Raw genomic sequence first — 25,178 nt, forward strand, 5'->3', positions numbered from 1 at the left:
ATATTAATAATATATTTTTATTAAAAAAATAACGAATCATATTTAATTATATAAATTAAATTAAAATTTAGATGTGAAATATTATTATTTTAAAAAATAAATTTAATATTTATTTAAAAATATAGAATTTTTTTTTTTGGATATAAAAAATATTTTTTGAAATTATAAAATAAAATAAATAAATTATATATAATTTATATAGGGGAAATTGCCAAAAATGACTCAAAACTTGATTTTGAATACAAAACTGTATCCCAAATTGAATCAAATACAAAAGTAGCCCAAAAGGCTAGTGAAATTACAACGACCTCCTTATGACTAAACAAAAAACATATATTGAGTTTTACTATTATAACCCTCCGCATGAGAATACTTACAAAGAAGTCTTCTCTGAGGACACTTCTTTGTAAGTCTTCTCGTTCAGTAGATCTTAAAAATAATTTAAATTTTTTATAAAAAATATTTTGATGGGAAAAAAATTGAAATCATGTAATAATAAACATTTCTAAATGATGTAAATTTATTTTTACTAAAATTGAATTATTTTCAACATAGATGAATGAAAATAGATTAACTCATGATAGTCTTTGGTTTAGAGTGAAAATAGATTAACTCATGATAGATTTTGAAATCTTATATTTTGTTTTTTTAAATTTTTTTGACCTATATGTATTTAGTGACTATCTAATAACTTGATTTAAACATTTTCTAAGTATCTTATAAGTTTAAGGAAGTGTTATTTTGTTTAGTTATTTGATTATAGGGTCTGGAAGTCTTCTGACATATCTCACCTAAATTTTAGTAGAATTTAGGGTTGCCGCCTAAATTTTTAGAAGAATTTAGTTTTTCCGCCTAAATCGATGTCTTCCAGAAGTCGTCTAGAAGTTTTCTACGGGAAGTCTTCTCATGTATTAGATCTTAAAAGTAATTAATAAATTTTGTAAAAAGTATTTTGAAAGAGAAAAAAATCAAAATCATGTATTAATAAACATTTCTAAATGATGAAAATTTAGTTTTACTAAAATTATATTATTTTTGACATAGATGAATGGATGTAGATTGAGTCATGATAGCCTTCGGTTTAGAGTTTGGTAACATATGTTATAGTATTGTTGGTATTTTTAGGACTAGATTTTGAAATATTATATTTTTAATTTTTTTTTAGTTTTACATATATGTGTTTGGTGACTATCTAATTACTTGATTTAAACACTTTCTAAGTTTCTCTTAAGTTTAAGGAAGTGTTTTTTCTTAGTTATTTGATTATAGGGTCTGGAAGACTCCGAGAAGACTTTGGTTTAGGGTTTAGTAACATATGTTATAGTATAGTTTGTATTTAGGGTTTAATTTTAGAATCTTAACTTTAAAAAAAAATTGACATACATGTGTTTAGTTTTGTGTATATTAAACGCTTTATAAGTTTGATTTTATGTTTAATGATTTGTTTTTTGCTATCTAGTTAGTTATTTTATTAGGTTGCCGTTTGAAAAATTTCTAGAAGACTTCCAGAAGACTTGTTGGGAAGTCTTCTGACATATTTCCGCCTAAATTTTAGTAGAATTTAGGTTTTCCGCCTAAAACGAAGTCTTACAAAAATCTTCTAGAATGTATTTGATTTTAAGGTCTAGAAGACTTCACAAGAAGGACTTCCCAAGAAGTCTTCTGTGTCGAAAATATTTAACCTAATTGGAAATTTTGTCTCCATATATAAAGAAAATTTACACATTCTCTTTCTTCCTCTCAAATGGCTGCAGCAAAAATGTAATGTTTCTCACTCTAAAACTCTCCAATCTCTCTCTAATCTCTTTGAACATCAAAACACCAAACTTTAAATTCATTTCTTATTTTTTCTTATGTCTTCTCACTAATTTATCTTCTTTTTGCAAATTTGTCATTACATGGTTCTGATCTTTCACTCATTCAAAGGTATATCTATAAATTTTGGATATGTATTATTTTGTGTTTTATATATTAGATTCTAAAATGCTATAGGTTCAACTTAATGTGTCTGTTTCGTTTATTATTTAATCATAAAATTATATTTTTGAAGTTTTTCTCAGTTTTGAAGTCATTTGAATGTTTTTGAATTTGCAGGTTTTTCATATCTGAGACAGACTTTAAAAGACTTCTCAGAAGACTCTCGGAAGACTTCTCAGAATACTTTAGGCAAGTCTTCTAATGCATTTTATGCTAGAAGACTGCCCACGAAGTCTTCAGGAAGTTTTCTGCCCAAAGTGGTACAAATTTTGGATATGTATTTTCTGTGTGTTTATATCTTAGATTCTAGAAAGTTATAGATTCAACCTAATTTGATTGTTTTGTTTATTATTTAAGCATAAAAAAATTATTTTTGATGCTTTCTCTGTTTCGAGGACATTTGAATGTTTTTGAATATGCAGATTTTTCAGATCTGAGTCAGACTTTGGAAAAATTCTCAGAAAACTCTTGGAAGACTCTCGGAAGACTTCTTGGGAAATCTGCTAATGCATTTTATGCAATAAAAGTTCCCACGAAGTCTTCAGGAAGTATTCTGCCCAAAGTGATACAAATTTTTGATATGTATTTTGTGTGTTTATATATTTGATTCTAAAAAGTTATAGATTCAACCTAATGTGAATGCTTTTGTATATGCATATTTTTCAGACCTGAGTCAGTCTTTAGAAGACTTATCAGAAGACTCTTAAAAGACTCTTGAAAGACTCTTGGAAGACTTTTGAAATACTTCTTGGGAAGTTTTCTAATGTATTCTATGCTAGACGACTTCCCGCGAAATCTTCGGGAAGTCTTCTGAAATCATATGCCCAACAAGGTGGTACAAAGGAATGATGTCAAATGGAGTCCAAACTTATCTATGTTGATGAATTATATCTAGCTCCATGTGTAATAGTTTTGTTTATTGTATGTTTTATGAATTGTACGTGTATTATTTTAGTTGTGAATTTTTTTTGTAAACTTGAAGAGATGTTAATCAAAAGAATTTGGTATATATGTTCATGTTTTTCCCAAAGTACTTGACATTATTGAAGTTATTGATACAACATACCAAAATTTTTTTTAAACCATTCTACCCACTCATAACAAAACACAATAATACAAAAACTTAGTCAAATTTACTAAAACTAAGAGAGAATATTTCATAAGAAAACTTAGTCAAATTCATCAAAGATAAAACTTGAATTTTAATTGAAAGAGAAATTTTAAATCTCATGTAAGTTCTTAAGAAGTCTTCTCGGATTAGCTAGAAACATTAGTAAACATAACTATTTGAAATTTCATAACTATCACCAAATAAGTTATAAATTTTATGTAGGAGCCCCAATATTAACTAATACACATGAATTAATAAGAGAATATTAAAAAATCATTTTAATTGTAGAGAAAATGAAAGTTTATTAAACATTGACCTAGAAGACTTCTACGGAGGTCTTCTCCGAGAAGACTTCTCCGAGAAGACTTCTCTATTTATGTCATTTTTGCAATTGCAAATTTACGAAGGAAGACTTCTTAAGAAGTCTTCCCTACAGGAGACATCTTGAGAAGTCTTCCTTTGTAAATATTGGCTTAATTTTGAATTTGAAATATTCTCGAAAAAGCCAGAGAAGACTTCTCGAGAAGTCTTCTCGGATAAACAAGTTAGTTTTGCAATTGACTGAAGTTTGTCAGAAACTTGACCTTTTATAGAAGACTTCTCGGGAAGTCTTCTCGGCAGAAACTTGACTTTTTATAGAAGACTTCTCGGGTAAAGAAGTCTTCTCAATGTCGTAAGAAGTCTACCTGGAATACTTTTGCAATTGACTTCCGTCAGAAGACTTTTATAGAAGTCTTCTCTCGTAACCAAAGGTTTGACCAAAACCCGGAATAAAATTTGAGAAGATTTCTAAAGAAGTCTTCTTCAAGAAGACTTCTTAAGAATTCTTCTCATTAATATTAAATGTTTCACTATTATTTTTCAATTGCAAAAGTAACCCACACAGACTTCTTGCGACAGTGAGAAGACTTTGAGAAAACTTTCAGAAAACTTCTATAGAAGTTTTTTCCGAGAAGACTTCGCGAGAAGTCTTCTATAAAAAGTCAAAATTTTGACAAACTTCGGTCAATTGCAAAACTAACCTATTTATCCGAGAAGACTTCTCGAGAAGTCTACCAGGAATACTTTTGCAATTGACTGTATTTGATTTTTCTAGAGAATATTTTAAGTCTTCTCAAGAAGTCTTCTCTTGGATTTTCGGGTTTTTTTTCTTAATAAAGGAAAGTTAGAAGACTTCTAGGGAAGTCTTCTTGATGGAGAACACATTTAGCGAAGTCTTCTGAAAGTCTTCCCGAAGTCTTCTGAAAGTCTTCCCGAAGTTTTCTGAAAGTCTTCCCGAAGTTTTCTGAAAGTCTTCCCGAAGTCTTCTGAAAGTCTTCGCGAACAGATCTGAGAAAAAAATAATAATTTCATATCTTGAGCCTCTGAGATTACTTGTTTTGCTTCTCCAACTACCCAGAACTTCACTGCAAAAGCTACCAAGTCGTTAATGACCACGAATCATGAGCTTCAATGTCTCTATGACCTTACAAAGCTTGGAATCAAAATCTTAGTTTTTTTGGATGAATTTGAAGAGAGAGTGAAACAGATATGATTTGTGTGCATAAGTAATGAGATATGAAGAGTAAAAATCGAACCTTTGGTGCATTAAGAGCTTCAAATTGGTTGTTCATGGTGGTTAGTGTATTGATGGCAATGACAATATTGTAAATACTTTGTGAAGATGAGGATGATAAAAGTAAAAGAATCATTTGCAAAAAAAAAAAAGAAAAAAAAAATATAATGACATTTTCGTGAATAACTCAAATTTCTAGGGTGAATAGGAAAAAAAAGTTTCAAAAAAAGCATGAGTTATTTTTGTGTTTGACTTGAAATTTTAGGTCATATTTGAAAAAAACCTATTTATATATAAATTATCATTATTTATTTATTGGTAGAGCAGTAAATGATTCATATATAATATTATCATAAAAATTAATATATGATATATAATTTATTTATTTCTAAATAATATAGATATGCTTATTTTATAATATAAAAATATATATTATGTTATGTTTTGTTAATAAAAATAATGAATTATGTGTGTAACTATATAAATTATGTGTGTAATTATATAAACCTAGACGAGCGTGCTAAGTGGGCTCACACTAACATGGGTAATGTCACGGGGCGCAACGGGGACGTTGCGTTCTTTGAGGGGATGAATCGTAACATCCCGGTTTGTGATATATTTTAGAAGACTTAAGATAATTGATTTGGTTACATATGTGTTATTAGGACGAAAGCAGTCCAATTTCACCCATTATTGGCAAAAAATTCAAATTATTTGAATTAGTTAATGTGCTATTTAATATGACGAAAATTTTGTAATATTTTAAATAGAATTGATAATGTAAAGAAATTATAGAAAGAAGCTTCTTCATTATACATACAATAGAAATTCTATAAATTGATATTCGATAAACTAATGAACACGATAAATTACTAAATTTTTATCGGTACATAGGTGGACAAGTTCAAAATTGGACAAGTTCAAAATATAATATAAATCGACAAAATAATATTTTTTAGGAAATTCTGTATAAATATATGCTCCACTAAAATCATAAATTAATAAGTTATGTATGCAGTTTATATAAATACTAGTATTACCTCCCGTGCTTTGCACGGGTAAATTCCTATCTTCTAAATTATTTGATCATAAAATTATAATGAGTATTAAAATAAATTATTTTCTTAGTTACATATTTTCTAAATCTGGACAACATATTGATATATAAATTTAGAAATACATGCATTTAGTTTTTGTGATTTTGTTTTGAAAAAGGAATACGTCATACATGTTGGAAAGCTTGTTTGAATTAAAAGTTGGGCGAATACATGTTGAAAAAGGAATATGTCCTGTATGTTATTGTCAGTAATGTGCTCTCCCAGATGTTGAATAGAGCAGTGGAAAGGTGTGAAATTGGGTATCACCCGAGGTGCAAAGATGTCAAGCTGTCTCACCACAGTTTTGCAGACGATATTATGGTGTTTACGGATGGGTCTCCACAGTCTCTAAGTGGTACACTAAGGGTGTTTGATGATTTCGCAAAGATGTTAGGGCTGAACATTAACATCGCAAAGTCTACCTTGTATGCAGGGGGAACGGGAAAAATATTATTGAGTAGGAGGCTGCGGCCATTGGACTCTCGGTATCTACGTTACCTGCAAAGTACATTGGGTTGCCTCTTACTACAAAGACCATGACCTGACAGGATTATGAACCTTTGGTGGAGAAAATCAAACAGCGGTTCCAAAATTGGACGTGCAAGTCCCTGTCCTTTGCGGGTCGACTACAGCTCGTCCAGTCTGTCATTTATATCACATCAAACTTTTGGAGCTCTACTTTCAGTATCCCTAAAGGCTGTCTAGATAAGATTGAGAGTATGTGCTCTGCTTTTCTATGGAGTGGCTCCCCAAACTGTCATGGGAAGGCGAAAGTATTGTGGGAAGATGTGTGTATGCCGCGAGATGAAGGAGGGCTTGGTCTAAGACGTCTCTCAGATATTTCCAAGGTTTTTTCTTTGAAGCTCATTTGGAAGTTGTTTACTACATCAGGGTCTCTCTGGGTAGCTTAGGTGCGCCAAAACTTATGGAGTAATGGCTCATTTTGGGATATAAGTGAATCAACTAAGGGCTCTTGGGTGTGGAGGAAGCTCCTCAGGATGATGCCTCTAGCTTCCCAATTCATCAGAGTGCAAATTAGTAATGGGCGGAGTACCTTATTCTGGCTGGACCAGTGGCTTCCTCTTGGTCGATTGATCGACATGGTTGGAGATGCTGAGCCACATAGGTTGGGAGTCGGATGTTATGCAAAGTTTGCTGATGTCGCAAATGAGTCGGGATGGCAATTTAGAAGATGTCGAGACCCAAATCTACAGAAAATAATATTGAGTATTAGTGGTGTACAACCTCCTGTTGATGGTAGTGCTGAGGATAATGTTCTATGGCGATCGGGGACAGATCTCTATGACTGCAGGTTGTCAAAGGAAGAAGAAGGAGAGAGTGTGGATCCAACACTCTTTAAGAGTTTAGTTGGAAGTCTACGTTACCTAACTTGCACAAGGCCTGACATCCTACACGCAGTTGGAGTTGTGAGTCGATACATGGAGCATCCAACAACAACTAACTACAAGGCAGCTAAGAGGATCCTATGCTATATCAAAGGTACAATCAACTTTGATTTGTACTACTCTATTTCTGACGATTACAAGCTTGTTGGATATAGCGATAGCGATTGGGGTGGAGACATAGATGACCGGAAAAGCACAAGTGGCTTTGTGCTTTTCATTAGAGAAACCACTTTCACATGGATGTCAAAGAAGCAACCGATTGTCACCCTTTCTACTTGTGAAGCGGAGTATGTGGCAGCTACTTCATGTGTTTGCGATGCTATTTGGTTACGAAACTTGCTATAGGACCTACCACAAGAGGAGCCAACGAAGATATTTGTGGATAACAAGTTGGTAATAGCATTGGCGAAGAATCCAGTCTTCCATGATCGGAGTAAGCACATCGATACTCGTTATCACTACATTAGAGAATGTGTTACCAAGATGGATGTGCAATTGGAGTTTGTGAAGACAAATGATCAAGTAGCTGATATCTTCACCAAGCCACTCAAACGAGAAAACTTTATCAAGAGGAGGAGCTTACTCGGAGTAAACAGATCAAGTTTAAGAAGGTGTGTTGAAAGTTAAACTTGATTTGGATCACATTATTGGGCTAACAAGTCACTAATCATGTTTAGCCCAAACTTAGCCCAATATCTAGAATTATCCTCCACCTCCTTAAGATAAAAATCTAAATATTTTCATAGAACTATCTAGATAATTAGGATAAAATTATTTAAATATTTAAGTAGAATTATCTACATTTAGTATTATAATATTTGAAATATTTTGTACTTTAGAGACTATAAGTACCTCCAATCCCCCTTTCATTTTGTAATGATCCAAATTTGTAAGAAACTTTCAACTAATAATAAATTCTCTTCTAAGTTATAAAAAGCTTTTTTCTTCACAAAGTTTATCTCTCTTCAAATACTTAAACATTTTCTTCGTCTTAACAAAGTTTTTCATTCCAACACTGTGACCAGTGGGGTTCTTGTCTGCTCTAGAGGTTCAAGAAACCCCCATAGGTTCTCTTTGGGGGGTAGGCGTTTCAAGTGGAGTGGTGGTGTCGTCTGGGAAACGACCCTTCCTCCTTTCTCGGCTGTGCGTGTGGTGTTTAGTTCTTCCCAGCACCGGAGGATCTCCTTGGGTCTGCTTCGGTGGACCTAACTTTTTTTCTATTTCAGATAACTCTCTCTCTGCGTTTTGAGAATAGCCGCTTTCCAGGTCTGCTTCTTGCATTCGGTTCAAGATGGAACTCTCTCTCCTCCTGTTGAGGGTGGATTTACATCCTCCCCCAAGGCCCATTAGACAATAAACTAGGCTCATTTTACTATGAAACCCTAGCTTCTTCCTTGTATAAATAGAGATACACTTCTCTTTATCAAGTGATCTTCTCTTCTTCCATTTTACGCATTGAACACTTCTTACAAAGAGTTTATGAATTCTTAGATTTAATTTACACTTGTAATCATACATGTAATACAATCTTTGATCAATAAACTCTTTTTGACGTTCATTTTCCATTTGATTTCGATGTTGATTTCTCTCAAGCCTCAAGAATCTAAGAAATCTATTTCTTAAATTCTTCATTGTATGAATCCGACAAGCACACCATTTTCGGTTCAAACAGTTGGCGCTAGAAAGAGGGGGCCAAAGAGAACTATCTTCAAAGCAAATCAAACTTGGAAGAACCCTAGATCTACCACACAAAAAAATAATAATAAGAATGAAGTATCAATGTCGTTTGTTTCTTCACGAATATACACGGCTTTGAGCAAGAGAGATAGACCACAAGAGGGGAAAGTTTGAAACTTTCTTCAATCTCGATCCGCCGGTGAAGTTGGCTCCGAGTCACGATCAGACAGAGCTCGTCCACATAAGACCGAAAGTCTCGGTCTTTTCCGGAGAGAGAGCTGCGACTTTGACAAGTTCAACGGATAGGCTGCGAAGGAGAGAAGAGATGGACCAGGTTGAAGCTTTCATGAGAAAGCTTTGCTTTTGGTATATCTCATCGACGCGTCACTGACGGAGAGAGAATCCTCGTCATACTCAGCAAGCTCCAAGCCCGACCTCACAAAACGACAGCTCCATACTCCGTATACCCAATAATGAACCGGATCTTCGAGCCCTCTATCTTCCCAGGAAGCAAGAAATTGGTCTCTCCTCTCCCTGGAACCAAAATCTATCGATCTCAGACATGAAGTCCGCTCTGCTCTGCCTCTACACCTTTGATCTTATCATGAAGCTTCTGGGACTGCTTGTGACTTTATCTTGGTGAGAAGCTTCAGCATCCTCCAAAGAAGAGACAGAGCGAGAGAGAGCTGACAAGAGCTTACAAACAACACCACATCAACTCGCTAGCGGTTTGACAGAGCTTCTCTGCCCGACGACGAGTTCACCATGACCAGAGGAGTTGTGAAGTTTCGAACTTGAGTTCGTTTCAATCATCATCGAGAGCTCCTCAGCTCCTCAGGTTCCAGTCAAGTCTTCCCAAGTCTGCAACGATATTTGGATCAAGACTCTGATGGTTCTCGTCTCCGTCTATATGTCTTGTTTCTTCATCAATACACGGAGAGAAGAAGAAAAGAGTGACCTTGAGTCAATCACCTCGTCACCAATTCAACGAACAGAGACAGCCATGAGATAAGAAGAGTTCAATCATCTCGACATCTCAAGACAATCATCCCGCCAAGACCCTCGGCAAAGATGTGGAATTAGGCAAGCCACGTTCTCGTCTAGCTTCTCTTCACCTCGCCACACCGATCTCGATCCGTGACCAGCACCAGACACGATTGGATAAAGTCATCAACTTTGGTGATGGCGAGCAAACGTACTCGATTCCAGCGTAATCTCGCCACAAGATGTTCTGAATCAATGATGAAACCCCATCACACCTCCATTGAAAGCTCTTGTTTCTCTTTGCCGACTTGTTTTGTGAAACGCAGAGCTCACCACCATCTCAGCTGAGACAAGAGCGATCCATTGAGATCATCTCTTTGGAGACACGCCGTGCGAAGTTTTTGAGGTCGAACTGAAGCGTGACGAGGAGCAGCTTCATTTGTTGCGTTACTGATCTCAGATTCAACAACAGAAATATATGATGAAGGCATACAAGTCGTATCTCAGCGATAGGATCATGACTCAATCATGGTTCATACGGTTGCCTATAAGAGACTGAAGAAGAAAGTAGTTCGAGCTCATTGTCTCTTCTCGGCAAGCACGCTCTTAAGTTCTGTTTTGTCATATGTCAGCAGAAACATTAGTAGTTGTACATCTCGACCGTATCGGATTCTATCCCGGAAGAACTCAGGCCTCATCTCAGTATTGGCTCTGATCTTGATTCTCGATTCTTTGTCGATCACAAGCTTATGATTTGGCCACACTTCACACCATTATGTCATTGGGGCTTAGTCATCTCGTCAAGTACTTGATCGGCATTCTCTGCAAGTGGAGATATGAAGAGTTTGATTCATTATCTCTTTCTCGGCAACCATTCCATCTTCTCCACGGCAAAGATAAGTCCTTTAATTACATTATCACATGCTTTCGTGACTTTTAAATAACACATATGTGTCCCCGCATACATTATAACTGTGGTTTAAATCATTAAACAACTCTAAGCTGCTTATCCTCTTATAAGTTTGATCGCTTGCTTATTGATTATACCAAAGTTGATTATGGCTTGGGGTTTACATTGATCTAATCATGATTATGTCTTTCGTGACCAGTGATCGTTGGGCCAAAGAGAATCAACAAGCGCTCGCCACCATCATGTCGTCACGCTTCGAAAGACAGCTACGAGCTTGTCGGAAGCAATACAAACAGCACAAGCCATCACATTTCTCAACATCATCATAGCCTGACGAACACACAAGCCAACAACTTGCTTGGCACACACGATCTCAACACGAGACTTCGGGTCAACAATAGTTCGGTAAACGTGTATTTTACGCACAAGTTTAAATTGAACTTGCTTTTTATTAGGCACGAGTTTGCGGTCGACTCGTTTATTGTTAGACACGAGTTTACAAAAACTCGTCTTTGGCTAGGCATGAGTTTACAGAAGCTCTCCTTCTACCAGGCACGAGTTCTCAGTAAACTCGTCTCTGTCTTAGCATGAGTCAAGTAAACTCGTCTTTCGCTAAGCACGATTTTAAAGCAAACTCGCTTTTTACTAGGCACAAGTTCGAAATAAACTGGCATAAACCGTCATAGGCATGAATGTGTCTAGTTCATTGTCTAATAAACCCTATTCGTAAACTTCGCAGAGATCGATTTCATCTTTCTCAACGAACTTTGGGGGGACTTACTGTTGGAGGTGGATTTACATCGTCCCCCAAAGCCCATTAGACAATAAACTAGGCCCATTTTACTATGAAGCCCTAGCTTCTTCCTTGTATTAATAGATATACACTTCTCTTTATCAAGAGATCTTCTCTTCTTCCATTTTACACATTGAACACTTCTTACAAAGAGTTTATGAATTCTTAGATTTAATTTACACTTGTAATCATACATGTAATACAATCTTTGATCAATAAACTCTTTTTGACGTTTATTTTCCATTTGATTTCGATAATTTGATTTCTCTTAAGCCTAAAGAATCTAAGAAATCTATTTATTAAATTTTTCATTGTATGAATCCGACAAACACACCATTTTCGGTTCAAACACCTCCGGTTGAGGGGAACTATTCCGATGACGACCCAGCCCTCTGTCTTACGATGTGGCAGTCGGTGGCAGTGAGATTCTGCTTCGGCGATGTGGCTTCTCTCGGCAGTTCTATGTCGGTCTACAGTAGTCGGTTGAGTAGAACCTGTTTCCAGAAGTTTAGGATATGGTCTTGTACCGTTTTGAATTTCATTTAATTAGAAAAAGCTAAGTTCTTGTATATATGCATATGCATATATATGTATATTTTTTTTTTGACATCTTCTTTTATATATATAAAGCCCATTGTCAAAAAAAAAACTATATTCTTTAACATTATTAATTTATAGAGTTTTTTACTCCATATGATATGGTTAATGTAATTACACGCTCTCATAGACTGATTCAAATTATGTACCGCGATTCACACTTCTGAATACTATGTTTTTAATTAATAATCTGTAGAAATTTTGCCAATTTGTAAATAAAGAAGCAGTTGATACGGTCTAGTTTAGGTTTGTGCTTGTGTTGTTTTAAAGAGATTAACATCTCCGGATACAAAAAGTCTTCTTTTTTTCAGCATGATACATAGTCTAACCAGTGACCAAAGAATGAAAAAGAATAATAAATTTCTTACTATTCCTAATTCTTTTCCACCATTTATAAGGATTTGTTTTTCATTTTCATTTTTTTTCATTCCTTTTATTCTAGAAGAATATAGAAAAAAATTGTTCCTTGCTAAAATTGATAAGAAATAATCTTCATTTTCATTCCTATAATTTTATTTCTCTGATTTTTTTTCCTACTCATTCTTAATATTTATATAATGGTCACCAGTTACAACCATAGCAAAATGCTTTGTCTCATGAATGTAATGATTTTTAAAATATCATTTTTCAGATAATATTTGAAAAGTTATCACATAATTTAGAATAAAATTACAAATTCTCATTATTAAAATATTTAAATAATAAATCTATGCATATACCAGATATTCATTAGATATTTATTAAAAATCTTAATACGAAAGAAAGATGAATTTAACTAAAAATATTTAAAAAATTCAGAGGATATCCTATTTTTGGTGTACATATGTGTACGCCTAAAAGTTTAAAGTGACTTGACATTTAAAATAGGAAAGTACATTATGAATTTATGCGTGTGTATAGGGTGGATGTTCGGGTATCCGTTCGCGTTCAGATTGGGTATTTTAGATTTTTGGGTATTTCGGTATAGAGGTTTAGAACCCGTTTGGGTATTTCTGTATTTCGGGTCGGATTCGGGTATATCTAGTTTAGATTAAATTTTGAAAGAAAAAAATTAAAATTTCATTTTTCAAGTTTCTTGTATTTAAAATATAACTTTCACTTAACTGATTTTTTTTTTATTTTTTAATAGATTGAATTATTAATAGATTTGGACATAATATTTTAAAACTAAAAATACACTAATTTGGTTATTGTTTTTAAATTTTGGATGTAACTTTTGTTAATTCTCGAAACAAAAAAAATTTGAAATGCATTTTAAGTGAATAGCAAATCATTTCCTCCGTAATTATATGTATATTATATGAACTTAAAGTATGTGTCGTAGCAATATAAATATTTCAAATAAAATGAGAGATATAAACTAGAAATATAAGGTTAGTAATACATATGTTCGGTTATCTTCGGATATCCATTCGGGTTCGGATATTACCCGTTCGGGTTCGGATATCCAATCTCTCCTAATTCAATACCCGTTCGGGTATTTTGCTACTTCGGTTAGGATTTTGGTTCGGGTTTTTTGGATCGGGTTTGGATACGGGTTCGGGTATCGAGTAAATGCCCACCCCTACATGTGTATATGCACACCTAAATTTTGGAAGTCATACCAAATAGAGAAATATTGTATATAAAATTTTATGGGCTTTTTCAAATATGACCTAAAATTTCAAGTCAAACACGAAAATAACCCATGTTTTTTTTTTGAAACTTTCTTTTTTTCCCACATTAGAAGTTTGAGTTATTCACGAAAATTTCATTATATTTTTTTCTTTTTTTTTTGCAAATGATTCTTTTACCTTATCATCCTCATCTTCACCAAGTATTTACAATATTGTTATTGCCATCAATACACTAACCACCATGAACAACCAATTTGAAGCTCTTAATGCACCAAAGTTTCGATTTTTACTCTTCATATCTCATTACTTATGCACACAAATCACATCTCTTTCACCCTCTCTTCAAATTCATCCAAAAAACCAAGATTTTGATTTCAAGTTTTGTAAGGTTCATAGAGATATTGAAGCTCATGATTCTTGATCATTAATGACTTGGTAGCTTTTGTAGTGAAGTTCTGAGTGCTTGGAGAAGTTAAGCAAGTTATCTCACAGGCTCAAGGTTAAAATCATTTTTTTCTTAGATATGTTCGCGAAGACTTTCAGAAGACTTTGATATATGTGTTCACCATCAAGAAGACTTCCCTAGAGAAGACTTCTCGAGAAGTCTTCTAACTTTCCTTTATTAAGAAAAAAACAGAAAAATCCTAGAGAAGACTTCTCGAGAAGTCTTCTCGGATAAATATGTTAGTTTTGCAATTGACCGAAATTTGTGAGAAATTTGACTTTAAAAGACTTCTCGGGAAGTCTTCTCGGGAAGTCTTCTCGGATAAATATGTTAGTTTTGCAATTGACCGAAATTTGTCAGAACAATTGATTGTTCTTCTCGTGAAAAGAAATCAAAAATGAAAAAATCTGGGAAGAAGAATTTCACCTTCGATAAAGTTACCAAAATAAAGCACATGTGAGAGAATGTGTGATTTTCTAAGGGCCACACGTTACTTTTGAGTATTATTATTATTATTAACTTGTTTTTATTTTTCTTGTAGGTTTCAACCGGTTGTATGTGAGGGAAATATGGTAATATTATGTATAAGAGGCAGAGTGTATAGGTGATGTAGGGTTTTTGGTTAACCATTCAATTATAATTTGTTTGATGGTTATACAGTCTAATTTCCCTATATTTTATCGACTGATTTGTTAGCAATGGGAAGAAAGCTCTTATAAACAATATTCATCTTGCCGATTATATTTTATTTCTATTTGATTTACAGAAATAAAATCAAAACTAGACTTTATCCGTGCATGCAGGTGTTATTTTAATTTGATTTATATAACGTTTATAATTGTTTTCAGTTAGTTCACATTTCTATATGTTTGATCTTGTTCATAATGTATTGTTGTTAGATTTATAAATACTTGAGATATTATATAAGTTAATTATTATTCAATAGGATCAGTTATATTATTGCATTTGTTTATATTTTATATTTTTATTTTTAAAAAAAATCATATTATATTTTCATAAATCTAACAAATTAGTCTATTTTCAGAATTACTAATATATATATATATATATATATATATATATATATATATTTTTTTTTCCATATCCAAATTATTTTATGGCTTGAAATTTTCTATTTTCTTGCAAATTAATATGTCTCGCCATTTATTGTGTATGCTAAATAAATGTTAACACTCATAAGTTTTATTAATTTGATGCGAATTTTTTTTTAACTTTAATGTTTTATTCTTATACTTTAAATATATTTGTGTAATTAAATGTATATCATATGTGTTCGCTAAGAGTAGAGATTGAAATTGAAAGATTGACATCTCTTTCGTTTATGTTGTAGTCTTATAAAATAAACTAGAGATTTTGCCCGGGCTACGTCAGGGGTTAGACAAATATAAATGTATTTAATATAATAGTAGTCCACACATATTACATCCCATTTTATAAAATATGAACCATATACTGAATTAGAAATGAGTAAAACTGACTATTTATCAATTTTACTATATAAAAATACATGTAGAAAGATCAGCAAATGTGAAATGAATAAAGAATAGTTAAATCTAAGTTATGATCCAAATATTTTTTTATTTTATATATTGGATTGTCATGAAAACAAATTATTAATCATAGATAATGTCCATCTGGTTGAGATAAAAATGAACCACGTATTACACGTGTAAAATTTGAGAACATATTACATCACTATTCTAAGTTCTAACATAGTAAAATATTCAAAGATTTATATTTTTTGCTTGAAATCATTGAGCTTGCACTATTTATTAACAATGAAGTTCTAAGTTACGGTAGTAGAAATCTTGTGTGGTATTTAGAATCAATATGAGTTGATGCCACTAACAATGATATTTTGATAACTGCTACCCATTGTAGAAAAATATTCAAAAGGTCGCGAAAAAAGCCTCAAAAGTTTACATCAACAATGTATTTAAAGCTAAATCTGAAGAGTTTATAAACTTTAAAACTATTATTAATAATTAATAATTTTAAAACATATTCTATATTTTTTTTCATGAAAAGAAAATTTTCTATGATTTATTTTCACATTTATTTTGGTTCATTACCAATGATTATTAATTCAACTAGAGATTTTACCGCGCTACGCGCGGTTTGTTTGTCTATAAACATTAAACCTTAGATTTTTTTAAAAAAATTAAGTTTTTTTTTTATATTATATCATTTATTTGTTTCGATATATTTTTTTTGTTTGAAATATCATTAATTTATGTTAACATATTAAATGTCTCTATTAATCTTTTCGTAACCATGTTTAAATCTTTCTTAAAATTTTAAATACTCTATATTTAACAAAATAAAAAAAATTCTATCATCTTATGTATATTATATATTTTCTTATATATCGTTTGATTGATTTTGAATTATTTTTTGAAGCATAGGTAAATAACCTTTATTTCCCTTTATTTCATATAAATATATAATTTTATAAATGTGTAATAATTTTGAATACTTAAATCTGTAAATTTTGATAACCAATAAAATGATTCAGCAATTTTTTAAATTTTGAAGCCATAATTTATTTTCAATATTAAACTTTTTGGTATTTATTATTTTGTAAATAATTATTTGTTATAAAAATGTGAAACATGTAGTAGATTTCAATATGAACAATTCTGTATTTAGTTACTACATAAAAGGATATTGAGAACCATTAACATATTCACAGATGGTCACTTATTTAACTAATCTTAAAAATTATCTCTTAACGCTAAAAATACTTAGGTGTTGAGTTTCAGGATAGAATCTTGTTAACATATTCTTTCTTTGTTAGAAAAAATCAGAGACGTGTATGAAATCAGAAGCATAATATTGAAATATGGACACGTACCTCTTCATCAATCATCAACATCTCAAGGCCGAGAAGGATGTCTTCTTTGGAATTATTGCGAGCTTCACAGAAATGGATTTGCTTAAAAAGCTACTGGGAATCTCCAGGTCCTGGTGAAACCTTACTGAAGAAAAGTGGAGAAAGAGCTTGGGTGGTGGTGACTGCTGTTTGATTTGCCATAAAGTTAGGAATGGATTTGAGGATCTGTGTAATAGATTTTTGGCTTGAGGAAGCATCGTTATGATTGAGTAAGAGGAGGGATGTGGAGAGTTAAACGCCGATTTATCTGGAGGAGTAATTAAGTAGCTTTAATTCGTCATTATAGCCATTGCAGGCGTTATACGGAGGAAATAGGAAGACAGTGAGTTCTGGAGGTCTTCTTTAGACGTCGTAACAAAATTAGGTTTGAGTAAGAAGATGGCAAAACAAATGGGTCATTAAAGCTAAAAGGCATATTACGCAGCACAGATTCGTGGCCCAACAACTTAACATCCATGGTGACATGCATGGACAAATGATTGGTTGCGAATATTTTCGCTGACGTGAACAGCTTAAGAGGGTTTCATATTCTCCTTTTAGTGTAAGAGGTTTCGTAAATTAAACTAATATTTAATATCTTTGCTAGCTAATAAATACAAAAGTTGAGTATAATGAATTATGAGTATATATGATCTTAAGTATTTTATTACTATTTTATTTTTTTAAATATGACTATATGAGTATATATAATCTTAAGTATTTGATATAGTATTATGACTAATCAAATTAACTTACAATTTGTAGCAGTGAAGGTAATATCGAAGTATACAAAAATTTCTATAGATAAAAATTAATTAATATAATTAATTAATATTATTTTATTGTAAGATTAGTAACGTTTGTTTACTTTTACAATTTATGTGCTGAAGAGATGGATCTCACCGATCAGCAATTGAAGCCTTGCAAATGTGGCTATCAGGTCTTGCCATCTACCTTCATATTCTGTTTATTTACATGTTATCAGTTTTCAGTAGCAATAATCAGCATAACCTTTTAGCTTTAAGCTCAAAGTTTCTGCCGCAATTTATCCGTGAAGCATGAAAAGTAGAATAGATGTGATGAGAAATGACTCAGTAGAACCATGTGTAGAAGCCGGAAAACCGGACTGACATAAATGATAAAATAAAAGCGATGTTAAGGAAATATACAAATGTTTAAGGTGAATACAAGAACGATAAGAAATCGTATTCGCAAAGAGACATGGAGTCGAGATATGATCTCTTTCCTTAACTCAAAATATTTGCTCCGTAAGTGAGACGGAACTATACGAATATAGAGTCCCATGATACAACCATGGCAGAGGAATCACGCCTCACTCGTGATCGCCCTATCGAACTATTAACTCTACGAAACACTCTCGCAATATAAACTTACGCTAAGGGATTTTTGCTGTTGGATTTGGATACCGAAAAAATTCAGAAATGAAGAGAGAAGAGAGTCGATATATAAAGAGGAGAGGAGGAGCGGTTTTTCGAAATTGTTGCCAACGTTTTCCGAAAATCTCTCAAGGATCTCGTAGTGGAACGTTGAGCAACTTTCTCTGCAAGTTTCTCTCTTGTTGACTCGGTTCTGATCCATTTCGAACAGATAAACTTCGTGTCGTTTTTAGACAAACTACATGTCGTTTATACACAAATGTCATGCTTTTTTTAGAAATGAAATGGCAAAAACGTTGAGCTTAACTTGGTCCAAAAAGAATCTTATTGGGCCGGAGGCCTTCCACCAAGACCCAAGACCCAAGCCCACGCCCACGCCGAGCCGGACGGCGGCGGCAGCGCGCGCATGGGGAGCCAACCTCTCTCCTTGAGTTGTTTACACCCTTGGGTCATGGGGACATATATAAACATCTCAACTCTTCTCTTCCTCCCCGATGTGGGACTTTCCACAATTATTTACTTGTGTTTTGTGGGCTTTTAATCTTTTTAGCCCAGTCATTATTCATTCACATTTCCATTAAAGCCATTGGGCTTTAATTGACCCACCACCATGCACGTCTTTTCTGGCCTCATTGACCATTGAACTTTGTTCTGTTAATGATTTTTTTTTGTTTGTGATACAGATATGTGTTTGGTGCTGGCATCACATAGTAGCGTGGCAGAGAAAGATCAGATAGAAGGGCGTTGTCCTTCTTGTCGTACTCGTATAATATTTGAAATATGCTACACAATTTGAGAATTTAGTTACTAATTGATTGCTAAAAATTAGTAGATCTATTGCATAACATAGTTTGTTAATCGATCTTATTTATTTGATATTATTTTGAATAATAGTATTAGAAAGTATTGTTATTATTTTATTTATTCCTACTATTATTTGTGTTCTTTTTTTGTATTTCGTTATTTTATGTCCATACTTTTAAATTAAATTATATAAAATCATTTCATTGTATTTTCACAATGTTAAATTCTGCCAATTCTATAAATTGTTTGGCTGCCGTTTTTAAACCAACTTTACCGTGAAACAAAGCTAAAATGAATCAGATGGCCATCTCACAAAGATTTTAACGTCACTCATCCATGCAAATGTGGATATGTAAGATTAAACTTGCCGCTTAGTGATGCAATAAATAACCTTAAAGAAAACCATATATATGCCAAGTTTCATATGTTTCAAATTATATGGTATTGAAAGGCTTACCTAATAAATCCTAATGAGTTTTAACCATGTGATCCCATTCTTAAGACTCTTTTCGACCACTGTCTTTTCATGCCATAAACTAAATACTTTATTTATCTTATATTTTGTATCATCATTTCTTATCGGCTGACTTTTCATTTTTGTCTTTTATCTATGGTATTTTCATTTCATTGTATATTTATATACTTTCCATTTTAATGACAGTTATGTCTATATTCCCCTTGTTGATAAAAAAGAAAAGTCTATCTTCTCCTTGTTTCTTGATTCCAAAATTTGTTTCCAGTATACGAATAGCATATTAGCTTTACATTGCTACCATCTTTAGCTTTACATTGCCACCATCTTTAGACAGTTTCTATTACCAAAATAAGCTAGTTCTGTATATTTCATTTCAAGTTTCTTTTACGTTAGCACATAATTAAAGACAAAACATGACGAATGATACATGATCTTAACGCAAAGAACATTCTCATGCTTCAAGCAATTATCTCACCTCGACAGTCACCTTTTCTGTCTGATTTGAAAAACAAAAATAACTCATATTTAAGGTCTTTTTTTCTTGTCTTTTAGAAATCTTGGAAAATATAGTTTTAACGTCCGAATTTTGATAACCACATACCATAATCGCGTGTTCACCAGTTTTTGGCGCTGATTTAGAGCTTTTTACTTGTGCATTCACTCATTCGTCATCCCTTGATGTGATAAAACTGAATTTGTTAATCTGAAGTCAGTAAAAGTTTATGTCTCCATTTCGCTGGTTTTGTCGAGTGTAAGATGACACAGGGAGAATAATAAGTTCGTGCCCCAAACTTCTTTTGTTGAATTGTAAACTCGCTTATGATTATACTTAAATGAATATCAGTTACAAAAAGCAACAAAATATGATCATATCACGACGATCTAATAGCAGTCGAACAAATCAAGCATACCCTCCCAAAGAAAGAGACAACTCCCTTCTATGTTAAACTTACATACCTAAAGCTTCTCACTGGGTTGATTATTTGTTTCAGCTGACAATGAAAAACCAGATAATTACCTTTCAGTTGGCTCTCCCCTGAATATGCATGCAGTTGCTTAATGAAGTTTCTCATGTTCCTATCAGAAGAGTAGAGTCAAGCTTAGTTTGTGGAGAACATAAAAATCTCTTAACATATCCTTATGTTTATAAATACGGGAGTGTTAGTAACAGTGTTGCATGGGATTCCATCTTATCCTTTTCCCTCCCGTGGAACTGTTTCAAGGCAAGCCCATCGTTGACTTTTCTGGATGCTAATTCATTATCAAACACAAACTTTTCCACAAAAAAAATCGTGAAAGTTACTCACCTGTCTGATGGCTGTTGAGAATTAGGCAGCCTCTTAGAGTTTATTTTGACCTAAACCTGATGGAGAATGTAAGAGACATAAGAGGAAGGCACAATTTAAAAGGTGTCGTCTTAAAGACTAATCATTATCTTGGTACATATGAACACTAAAGGTTTCATATACCTTCAACTGTAAATCCCATGTGAGGCTCAGATGGAGAACATTCTTTCAGGTTGGTTGTTACATGATCATTATTACCCAAATCAAAAGACGGGTAACTCTGAAAAGGACAATGTCCGTAATAATTAGAAAAGGTACAAAATCCATGGCTCAAATTCGGATAAGCATAGAGTGAAAAGTGATGGGGAATTCAAACCATAATGAAATATTCTATCTACTCTTTGTACTAAAACGGGTAAACAGAACACAGTAAACCTTTCTAGTGCTAAGTTGTAGTGAACATGTACCGTCCATCAGATCCGTTGTTGTGTTTGCTTTTTAAAAATCATTTGTCTGGTTGTCAGGGAGACTAAACGAACTCCTATTAAAAACCATAGGATTAAACATACAAAGAAAACTTTTACAGTCATGATCCGTACGTCTGTCATACTTAGCTCTGATAAAGACATCAAAACGCTGCAGCAAATGGGTTTTACGTTCTCACCGAAAGCTTCATATGAAGGAATCAATCTGTTCAATTTGATATGAGAGAACGTAAAATAAGAAAAGGCAAACAGAGATGTAAATCTTATTGGGCTATACGGTTTTAGGAGATGAACCCTTGGATAACACAACCCTGTCGTTGAATAGTTTCAGTCAATGATAATATTGAATCTTAAAGAGCACAATTCTCGCTGTAGAAAGATTAGTTCATACCTGTTCATCAATAAGAATGAGATGTAAACCAATTAGGAAGCCAACGTTTGCTGTGTTTCTCGCTTACCAAAGCGAATTGATCAAAACCGAAGCTCAGATTGCCCCATACCAGGAACAACGTCACTGAAGAAGAAAGCTATGCGGGGCCTTGCTAGATGATTTCGCCGTTTGGTGAAGGGGACAAGGACGAAAGTGATGAGGGATATATAAGGTGTAGAGATGGTAGAATGGAAACCGACGATGATTTAAGGATATTTTTAATTAATATTTGAGCTTTATGAGGTTTACATGTTGAACGTATACGTTCAAACTGAGAATGGGAAGTGGTAGTGACGAAGGTGTTGAAATGATGAGATTGAAGAAGACCATGAATATATTTACAGCTATTATGTTTCGGACAGAGAATGGGCCCAATGATGGATTCATGTTATTTGCCAAATACAAATTCGTAAATGATTTTAAATGGGCTGGTTTATTTAGAGTGACATAAGATCAAATATGACGTGGCAAATATGTTGTTTCTTATTGGCTGATTTAAAATGAGGACGTGGGCTACTCCTCATATATCCCTTTTAGTATTAGTTAGATTATCTTCTTTAGGATCGACCCATGTTCATTGTTCGTATTTCTGTGTTTCTTTGTCACCAGTTCTTTTTTTTAATTCACTTATAGCCATTAATTAGGCTATAAACAAATATACTTCTTTTATTTTTATCTGTTATTTTTAATAGATTTATTATGTGATGTTGTTTCGAAGTTTGTGTGATTTATTAATCTAGATGTAAGTGATGTTGTAATTTTTGGGTATGTGCATTTATTAGATGGGTTCGATAAATTTTAATTTTTGGTAATTATATTGTATTTTTGGTGAGCAATTAGAGTGAAAAATATTTGATTATAAGGTAATTGTGGATGTGTTTTATTTGTTTCTTTTTTGTTATTTTTCTAGTGTTTAATGTGATATGTGTTATTATATTGTTAATATTTCATGTTAAAATTGTAGTTCTACATTTTGTGCTATGAGATTTAAGAGTACTCAGGTTGTATGTGTGTATGAAACCCAAATGGGTAAAGAGAGAGAGAGAGCTTGGAAGCGATTTGAGAGAAAGGAAGTTTAATGAGTGTTTGTGTGTCTAAGTGTTTAAGAGATTAGTGACCAGACTGAGAACGTGTATAGATATTCAGGATGAGAGACTAGAGAGACTAAGAGAAAGTGTTTCAGATTAGAGAAGGAGAAGGGAAACCCCCTTACTCACTTAAGGGTTACAAAAACGTCCACACATAGCCTTTATATAGGCTTTACAAGTTTGCAATCATAAACCCTTAATCTAATGGCTAAAAATGACTTGAGAATGAATGGCTAGGATGTAGTCTTGGATCTGGTCTTCACAATCTTGGTGATGGTCTCTGATTGGCTAAAGGAATCTGGTAAGAGAAGCTTGGATGGTTCAGATTGCCCATGTTTGAAATGGATGGATAAGATGGAGCCTTGTGGTGTTCCATGGTCAAAAGGTGCTTTACCTTTTGACCAGCTACTTTCCAGCTAGCAACAGGTCACGCCCAGCTCCTCTCTTATCCATTCCCAACAGTCACAAGCTCAGATAACTCCTCCTTGCTCCCTAAGTTTGCACATTTCCATTTCGGGTCAATCCGGGTAAAGTGATACGGCCTGCTCATCCGTACGGTTGATGGTACGGACCTGATGTCCGTACCTCGCCCTATATTTGCACAAGTTCACCAAGCTTCTTCAATAGATGAACCAGATCATGCTTTGGGTCGCCCTAACTTTGCACGGTCCGTTCGTACCGTCTGAACCTCGGGACGCCCTATCTTTGCACCATCACCCAACTATCTCCAAATGGTGTCTAAGTCCCTCCTGGACTTAAACACTATCTTTGTACAGCCTTCATGACTCTTCTAGACTTCTCTAAATCCTCATGAAGCCTTGATAGACAATCTCTTAAGATCTTGTCCCTATCTTTGCACCAGACCCAAACTCCTCCATACTTCTCCTTTGGCTCCATTTCACTCTTCAAGTCAACACTCCCCCTCAAGCTTGACTTTAGGAGATCCTAAGCCAAGCTTGGAACTCTGAAGAGTCTCCCTCATTAAAAACCTTACAAGGAAAACCCATTGGAACAAAACCTTGCAAGGGAAAAAGAGTAGAGCTCTCCAAAGCCTAGGGATTGGCCAGTGAGCTCTTGTGCCTTAGAACCAATGTGGTTAGACACAAGAAGCTCTGGATCACGGCCTAATAGGTGCAGCAACTCTTCACAGCTTTGCCTACACTTCACACTTCAGCTTCACCTCTTCATGGAACCGGTTTGAAGTCTCCCCCTCTCAACTGACTTCACAGCCATCTTAGAGAAGCTAGGACACGACCAGATCATCTTCAAAACACCAGTGAGGCTGATCAATCACTTCACACACGGCTTGCCTTCTTCATCGACCAGGTTTGGAATCTCCCCCTCTCAACAGACTTACAGCCTCTTTAGAGAAGCTAAGAGATGACCCGAAACTGTTTAATGAGGCATCAAGCAATGGTACCTGATACATTATCCCAAAGGTGCATCAGTACCTATCAAAACCAAGAAAATGAATATCCTGCATCACACTTGATGCACACAATCTCACAATTCAATCATAATCATTTTAAGTATCTTTTCACGCACAAGCAATGAATAAGATGAATGAAGAAGATTTGAAGAAAGAGTTTAAAAGTCTAAGGGAACTTCCCTTGTGTTTTTGTGAGTTTCCTAACTCGGCCAATGCACCATCTTCATGGCATCATCAACTTCTTGGAAAGGCAGAATGGATTCATCAGCTTCTCCTCAATCACCTCTCATTGAAGCCGCATTGATGGAGAGCCTTCTTCCTCACTCGCCAAGGCTGCTCTGAACAGCCTCTTGCCTAGACACGCCACTGACTTGGTCCGGTTGATGATCCTTGTAGAAGCTTTTGCAAAAGACTTATTACTGACCATGGATCATATGCATTAAGACTCCCCCTCAAGCTTAGAACCGAGACTAGAAGGAGCTAAGCTTGTGATGATCCTATGCATCTCCATGGTCTAATAACTATCATCTTTCATGATAGCTTTCTTCTTGTGAGTTTACTCTCTTCCTTAACCAGGAACTAGGGTGTTTGAATCACCATAGAGAGTCTCACAAGACACACCTCTCATTGCATAATGACCCATGCTACACTTCCTGTAGACTAAGGACTAGATATGTCCAATGGTATTATGCAATGGCCATCTCTCATTGCATATTCTATCAC

General features: G+C 33.9%; 1 long non-coding RNA gene across 2 annotated transcripts; it reads right to left on the reverse strand.

Annotated features, from left to right (window-relative positions):
• Positions 1–20,077: 20,077 nt before the first annotated feature.
• Positions 20,078–24,650, reverse strand: LOC106381599. Of its 2 annotated transcripts, XR_007319677.1 has the most exons (6): positions 21,967–24,650; positions 21,491–21,819; positions 21,207–21,303; positions 21,045–21,100; positions 20,756–20,950; positions 20,078–20,426 (listed from the first exon to the last, which is right to left on the reverse strand). It is a non-coding gene; the product is annotated as an uncharacterized LOC106381599 (long non-coding RNA). The 2 variants fall into 2 exon arrangements; XR_007319676.1 differs by lacking the exon at positions 21,967–24,650 and having other exon boundaries at positions 21,491–21,928.
• Positions 24,651–25,178: the final 528 nt, after the last annotated feature.

This window comes from Brassica napus, chromosome C2 (assembly GCF_020379485.1).
Source record: "Brassica napus cultivar Da-Ae chromosome C2, Da-Ae, whole genome shotgun sequence".
Taxonomy (NCBI): Eukaryota; Viridiplantae; Streptophyta; class Magnoliopsida; order Brassicales; family Brassicaceae; genus Brassica; species Brassica napus.